The sequence below is a fragment of the Diuraphis noxia genome, unplaced genomic scaffold (assembly GCF_037042655.1).
Source record: "Diuraphis noxia isolate RWA-SAM2 unplaced genomic scaffold, SU_Dnox_SAM2 contig0009, whole genome shotgun sequence".
NCBI lineage: Eukaryota > Metazoa > Arthropoda > Insecta > Hemiptera > Aphididae > Diuraphis > Diuraphis noxia.
Window position 1 is genome coordinate 242,494 of NW_028301719.1, and position 8,659 is coordinate 251,152.

At 29.2% G+C, this 8,659-nt stretch overlaps 1 long non-coding RNA gene across 1 annotated transcript; it reads left to right on the forward strand.

Annotated features, from left to right (window-relative positions):
• Positions 1-2,428: 2,428 nt before the first annotated feature.
• Positions 2,429-7,626, forward strand: LOC149054181 (uncharacterized). The gene is made up of 3 exons (XR_016192313.1): positions 2,429-2,553; positions 6,124-6,245; positions 7,426-7,626. It is a non-coding gene; the product is annotated as an uncharacterized LOC149054181 (long non-coding RNA).
• The last annotated feature ends 1,033 nt before the right edge of the window (positions 7,627-8,659 follow it).

Sequence of the window (8,659 nt, forward strand, 5' to 3'; positions counted from 1 at the left end):
AGTAAGGCTAGGATCACGGTTTGCACTTATTGATTGATGATTACGTTCTGCCCGTTCTGGTATCGACTATCTATATCAGCCATCGAAAAACGCTACTCCGAGCAATTACAATTAGTAAAATAATTATTCATATTATACCTAATTTTTCTTTTCTTTAAACAGGTATTCATTTGTTGCTGAAATTTACTACAGTCAACTGATAGCCAATATTTGCTGTGATATTTTTTTATGAAAAAAGTTATTATCTCTGTTGTTAAACTTTTCTCTATGACTGGGTTTATCGAACTAAGTTGTATGCTTCTTTTTCTGATAGCGTTGGCCCCAGGACTTTCAGAACTCTCCAAGACTTTCTCTCTCTCTCTCTCTTTGTGCTACCAGCCCATTTTTTCATAAAAGAGAATATTGTAGTGTAAACGGCGAAACGTGCAGAATGAATCGACGCATACTGATACGCGTGGCTGTTATTATTTTTTATTGTTCTTATAAACTCTGTTTATTATTGCTCCGTTTACGTTTTATAATAATATTATTTATTCCACAGTAGAAAATATTATAAATGTATAACTATTATTTGGAGAACTATAACAAATAATATTCATTATAATTGGCGACAATAATATTCTAAAAAAAACGTTTTGCGATAACGTCGGTTAACGCCTTCACGGGTACTTGGACTTGGGCGATAGAAAAAACCCAAATACACACTGATTGTACAACATTTTAATTGTGATGGTTATGAATTTATGATATTGTGTAAACAATATCATACAGTAATTTACACAATAGTATTTATAATCAATGATAGTATTTATAAACTCGAAATCGACAGTACCACGCCCGATGAAGGCAGATAAATAATATAATGGATGATTTTAGTATTTTGAAAATATAATGTTATCGATTCCCGTTGTGTGTGTCGACAACTAAAAAGTAAAAATAATACGGCCGACAAGAACAAATAACAATTTATTATGTCCCATAGTTTAAACTTGGTATTATAATACTATCGATTCAGAATAAATTAGCAAATTTTATCGGTTCGGCGTTGAAAGATTTGTCGTACACATTAGAACTGTTCATAATTATAGATCCGGCAAAAGTGCATAATGTATTTACGTAAATTATTATGTGACAAGTCTTAACGATTGATAGGAGTTTTCGATAAAATATTTGCCAGACCGATGTTGTGATATTACGAAAAATGTTCACGTGATCACTGCACCGTCTCCAAAAACCGCGTACCTATACATAGGTTGTTATAGTATGTTTGTAAATTTTATTATACAAAAAATAATATTATGTAGATTATAATGAATGATTTTTATTTAATACGTTTTATTACTATTACGACGAGGTCGTTATTTGGAACGTTATAATGAAAAATCTAGTAATAATAATTTGTCTACTCCAATAAATTCTTCTATTACGTTTTTGTTTGTAGACAGTGATTTTAGAAAACTTGAAAATGATTGCAATTTTCATGTAATATTCACTTTTTGATACATCACGAACTGCATCAATGTATAGGTACTTCACAGTGTGACATTGTATATTGTAATAATATTGTCAGGTTAAAAAATATTTAACACGTCAAACGACGAACTACAATTGTGCGCCTAGAGGGAGGGGTGAGTGAGCTATGTAAATTTTCAGTCTCTGGCGGTATTCTAGATTTCGCCAAAGACTAAAATATTATTTCCTTCCCGTACTAGCCACAGATACTATAATATATAGTCACGAATTTGCTGTCTCCGAACAGGCAAAGCAGTGCGGGTGAGTAACCCACACACTTGCAGCTAAAATAATATTTGATAATATATTATTAATTTTAATTAATGTGCATTACTCTAATGTGGGCAGTAATTCTATTACGACCATCGATTGCTTGCACAAAAAAAAAAAAAAAAACGCTTTACCGTTCGCTAGACGGAAAAAGGTAATTTTCCAACGCTTCGACCGGAAAATTAATCTTTTGGCCCGAGTGTGACAATAACAATAATATTACCATTACGAGGTAAGTGGCATTGTATAATATTATAATTCCGAGTGCAACGAAAGAGACACAATTATTGATAAATTGTAATACATCGTATTTTAGTACATTCGTTTGTGTTTATAATAATATTATGTTATTGCTATTATGAGTAAAATTAGATCAAAACCTTACGGCGTAATCGTGAAAGTGACAACCCGTAAACAACGGTACGACGAGAATACCACGGGGTACAATCTAATAAAATATAATAAAATAAAATATAAAGATAAACACAAACACAAACGATTGATAAACATTAACAATTATGTATATATATATATATATATATATATAGGTATATTACCTATATAAAGCAATAATAATAATTTTGAGTTAATACACATTTAATTTTAAGAGGGGGATAAGTTATTTCGGCATAAATAGTAGTGCAGAGACTGTTAGTCGTCGTCAATGTTTCAGAGTCTGATCGATCATCGTTGTAGTCTCCAGTTTTGATGAAATCACAGCTTTCTGTTTTCTGCAGTCTCATATTACAATAAGCTACGTCATTTCCATAGGTAAGTCATTGCGATACTTTTTATTAGTTTGGTAACAGACAATTGTTTATTATTAAAATGATTTTAATTTAATTTTTCATTGTACGGGGCCAACATGATCATAATATAATGTTTGTGTGATATTAATAATTAATGTGTTATGGACATTTATTTTATTTTTTTTATTAATCTAAACACCAAGTCAAAAAAGAACTACTGGAAATTCGATAGAGAACACACCCGTAATATTTGGCACATTTTATTTCATCTTTTCCCACCTTGTGCAGTTTATAAAAAAGCTACACCATAAATAATGATTCCATTAATACACAATATAATACAGACGACAGTTGAATACGATTATTATTCGCAAGGCGATATTTCCATAATTTTGTGTATTAATTATTCTTTGCTAAAGTTTTTGACTCGTATAATAAAATAGTATTGTTATGTAAACAAATAAGCGTATTGCGATCATAATGAATGACTAATTAGTAATTACGATAAAACTATGGTTGAAACTTTATAATGTGATTTAATAGTTATATACACAACAATACAATCGATGATTGACAGGCATTTATTATTTTCGCGTATTTTCATAATGGTTTATCGCAATATTATTATATTTGAACCGAAGTCTATGCCTACACTTCGACGATACTAATATTATTATAATGTTTTATAATATTGCGCTATAAAAGTGTAAAAACGCGTCTATATCGACAGTGTACAACATTTTAATAAAAAATAAAAAATCGTTAACAACCGACGACGGTTTATCATTTGTACTAATATACATATTTAGGGATTGGAACTTATTGCAATTAAATAATACTAACTATGCATACACTTGTGTGTTTAAAAAGTACAAGTATGCATTTATATTTTATTTTTTCCACAAAATGTTCATTTGCACAAATATTTTATAAAATTATTATAAATATGGAAAAGGGAAAGTGATGTGTTCGGTACACAGTGTACCATATTCCAACATAAAACTATTTAAACCAGCGGTTCTCAAACTGTGGTACGCGTACCACTAGTGGTACGCGAAAGACTCCACGGTGGTACGCGGAAGGCCGCTCGGTGATAGGATGGAAAATTAAAAACAAATATTAGATTCTTAGCGTAGCGATGACTTTTACAATGTGTGTTTTTTTTAATATTCAGATAATATTCAGTTAGATTTCACGGAATATACGTCAATAAATAAGATATCATATAGGTATAATCGTTGATATTGTTGATATTTTTAATCATCAGTGGTACGGGACTGATTGATAATATACTTAAGTGGTACGCGAAAAAACAAGTTTGAGAACCGCTGATTTAAACGATTTGTTGCAGATTGTTTGATTTTCGGTATAATGAAATGAAAATAGTATAGGTAATTATTGAAGCAAGAATAACGAAGTTTCAGCTAACAAGGAAGTTTAAGTCGAAACTGGCAATTATATCAAGTCGGTAGGTCTACTTATGCCATCAAAAAAAATCATTGAATTATTCAACAAGAAAAGTATTTATAAAAATAATCGCATTTCGATAGCAGTTATTTCTATTTCAGATATTTTGCATAATATTCAATTTCTCTAGCTCTTCTAGCTAATAAATATATTATATTAGTCAATAGGGGAAAATATTGTTTTCAATGCCAAATGGAAATTTGAAAAACACGCTAAAAGAATATCTAGTAACTAATTACTAGTAAGTTCTCTCAATATATGAATTTATTTATTTTTTTACTTACGAATTTTCATACCTAATCTTCATAAATTACGGAAATATGCTCTAAAATCTAAAAATCACTAAATATGCAAAACTGTGCTCTATAAACTTTCGATAGGTATGTTTTTCATAGTGTCTTGGCATGAATTTCTAGCTCACTTGGCAATAAATCTAATGGTTAAAAAAAACATGCAAACACCAACAACTTCCTAGTCCTAAAACATAATATAACATTATTACGGTAAATTAAATATAAAACATATTTTTATGTTAACAAACGCATCGTCGGGCGTCGCGTCATTCGGCGGAAAAACCATAAATACACGCACCGGCCGATTACCAACCCGGTTGGTAATAAATAATCATATATTTTAATAGAATTTTTATGTTTATTTTAAAATACCGCTGAACTTCTGAACCATTTTATAATAAGCTAGGTAGATATTAAAATAACGATGAAAAAATCCCAGAATTACTAGCGAATATTATTATTAATAAAATCCTCGGATTTCGAATCTAAATGGTTTACAAATAATTTAAAAAAAAAAAAAAATGCTTACACACGTTATTATTGATAATCATTATCCAAAAAACATCGTTCAGTTCGCAAATCACTCATCGTTGTTCTGAAACATAAAAACACTCATCAACTGCAACTTTAATTTAATTAACCACCAGCCGTTTTAGTTAACTATAACACGTGGCACGTGTAAATCGCAAAAAATAATAATATAAAAAATGTTATAATTACATTTTGTACAGCCGCCCGACGACCTTCGAATAATAATAATAATAATTATTTTTCTGCTAGCACGGATGCTCGAAAATGCAAGAGACACGGCATACATCATAATATTATAATGTTTTAAGTCGTATCTGAACATTATCAATTAACGATTTATGTATTTTGCTTTATTTTTGTGTGAACGGGTCACGTGTGGATCTAATTTTAAACGTATCTGATGATATACATTATGAACGCACGAACTGATTTTATTCAGTAGCACATATTTTTGCATTGAAAAATAACTAAATAAAATGCTCATTAAAAATATATATTTCAAAATAAAACGCCAAGTGACTTCTGACTTGTGACATTATATTGACTGTAGACTTTTAAATATAATTGTATTGTTATTACGTACCTACACCTTTGTGATTTAATATCATATTGTTTTTCGTCTATAGGAATTTCAACGAGTTCCGATTTCCGTGTTCGAGACAAGTTTATTTTTGTTTTGGGTGTCAGACAAATTTATACGAACTATCTCTTATTTTTTTTTATTCTCGTGTTTATTTGTTATTATTTGAGCATTTGTTTTTTAGCAATTAAATTTCTTTCGAATATTCCTTGGAAAAGTTCGTATCTACATAATTTTTGTGTTAGTTATTTTTTATTGCACAGCGGTAGTTCCACAAAGAACAATTATAACCAACTATGTTCGGACGTGTGTTAGTTATTATTTATTAACATTTATGATAATATTATATTTATATAAAGTTTATTTTTACCACATCATATTTACTTATTGTACATAATGTACAGATTGTAAATTCTTATGATAAGCTTTATTCTTTTTGAAAAAAAAAAAAAGATATAAAAGTATATATCAAGATAAATAATTGTTCTGAATAATTAATTTGTTTTGTTTTGACTGTAATGTGACTATCTAATGTAACAAACAACAATGAAAATATTGTTCATTACTAATGTATTAATATATATTTGTCCATCATATAATAATTGTATAATGAAAAATAACGGATATACATACAATGATGATAATATTATTCCAACGAATATAATTTTAGATCAATAAAATTTAGTAAATAATATGGTGTAAATTATTTTGATTAAATAAGAATGCAGAGATCCTGTTGATTCAATCGTCAATGTTTCCGAAGTCCGATCGATCATCGTTAGTCGTCTCCACTCTTGTTGAAATTGAAGTCTTCTGTTTTAAATCTCACGTAAAGTCATGTTGGTAAGTAAGTTATTGCAAATGTAAATTTTTTTTTAGATGTTTGGAAACAGTTTATTAGTTTATAGTTGTTTTAGTTTTTAATTGTTGCTGGCCAAACGCAGACACACAGTATTAATATGTTGCTAGTAATAAAAATAATATTATAAGATGTTATTGATTGTATTTTTATTAATAATCTTAAGCTTTGACGGCATTAACTTTTCTTAAGATTAAATTTCAAGGAAAATAATTAGTATACCACTTCACATCGCATTCTGTTATATAGGGTGTCCCGTGAGGATTTACCCATTGCGTTATCTCCCGAAATAATGGTGATATCGAAATTCTGGTTTTGTAATAAGACTCACGGGAATAAGAACTACAATTATTTCATATTTTAATTTATTTTAATGTTTTGGTAAAAAAGTTAAAAAATACATTTTTTATTTGATTATTCCAAAAAAAAATTAAAGATAGCCATTTTTATGAGTTTATTTTTCTGAAAATATTGACGTTTCAAAATTTTAATTTCATTAATTTTCCGATTTTTAATATTTTTTTTAGTTTCGAGAAAAATTGCGAATTATTTAACACATACACACATAATCAAACATGTGACCCACCGCGCCTCGTGCATTCCCATACGGCCGGCCGAATATTATCCGTGCTCCTAATAGTTATACATTTATAATCAAATTTTATTTCTTAATAAATAAAATTTTGAAAAGTCAATATTTTTAGAAAAATAAACTCTACAAAATGACCATCTTTAATTTTTTTGGAAATAATTAAATAAAAAAATATATTTCTTAAATTTTTTACACAAACATTAAAATAAATTTAAAAATGAAGTAATTGTAGTTCATATCCCTATGAATCTTATAATAAAACCAGAATTTTGGTATCTCCATTATTTCGTGAGATATCGCAATGGGTAAATCCTCGCGGGACACCCTGTATAGTTGGTTTTTCATTTGTTGCACAGATGTGGCTGATATTCTCATTTGATTTATTATTATTTATGTTTTCGACAGTATTAGCATTGGTTTTATAATATAATAATACGCGGAACAATAGATTGAAATATTATAAATGGTTTATTATAGTTTGATAGGCTACCTATTGGCTATTGGTGTTACGAATTTTTATTAAATTTTAGTGCATCGATTTTGCAGTAACTATAGTGCGTGTTATATTTCAGTTTGGAATTATAGATCGCAAAACATCACAAGAACGGGTCGCCGAACAATGTAACCCTAGAAAACCAATAGAAGACAATGACCTGCAGTTACCAAAACACCGAGGGATACAAGAAAAGCATAATTTATACCATAATAATAATCCATATTATTATGTAATAAAAAAATAAAATTGTTTTTGAACAATCTTTTATAATGACTTATATTGATGGTATCATTATTATTATGATTTTTAAATATTTTAAATACAATCTTAAACCGTTCCTATTTTCCAAATAGGTAATTTAATAATGGTATAAAAATATTTAAGTGCAATTTTATGTATGTTTATTTATGTGCATTTTTCTAAATTTATAATTCAAAACCGGACGTCCGAAGCTGTAATGTCAAATTCACGGGTTTGAACGCAGACATAACAATTAGTCCAGACACCATAATTCATCGAGATCTTAACATAAAATCTGTACCATGTTACACAATATTATTATTATCATGATGCGTGACTACAATGTATAAACGATAGTACAGTAAAAAAAAAATTGAAAATCATAATTAAAAACTTTATGATAATAATTAATATTAAATAAATACTTTATTGTCAGTTTTTCTTGAACTAAAAAGCTATACAGTTCTAAATATGAAAGGTAGAAAAAAATGTGCAACGAATTATTTTTAGGCGTCAAAATATCTTCGATAGGGTGTTGTGTCGAACTACGGTACCGCGCTCGGCTCTTTCTCTTTCGGTGACGCGCGTGATCTCGCGCAAATACGCCTTTTTCGCGCCACTCGCCGTAGCCTTTTCGTGCATCGACTTTGTATTCAAATGACTCGTTTAAATTTTTGTTCTCGAAACACCTGACGATCGGCGTTTTTAATCTGTGCTCACAATATCGAATATGTGTGATCAAAATTTTTCGTTTGTATTATATTAATAATAATAAAAAACATGCTCGACGGCCGTACATTGCTGTTGCTTTTTTGTTATTGTTGTTGTTTGCCCGCGTGCTATTCTCCTCTGTTCGGAATCGAACGATAAGTTGCTCAAGTGCGGTCGTGTGTTGAATTGCTCTTAGAGCCTCTGTCTTCAACACTTACCAAAGAATCTATGATAATGTTATCAGCTGATAATCGGAATATAACATTATAATAAAATAGTGAGAGTAAAAATTAATTACAATGATGACGCGCCGCGACGGCGACGTTCAAAATAATTTACTGAAAATTTTTTTATTGTTT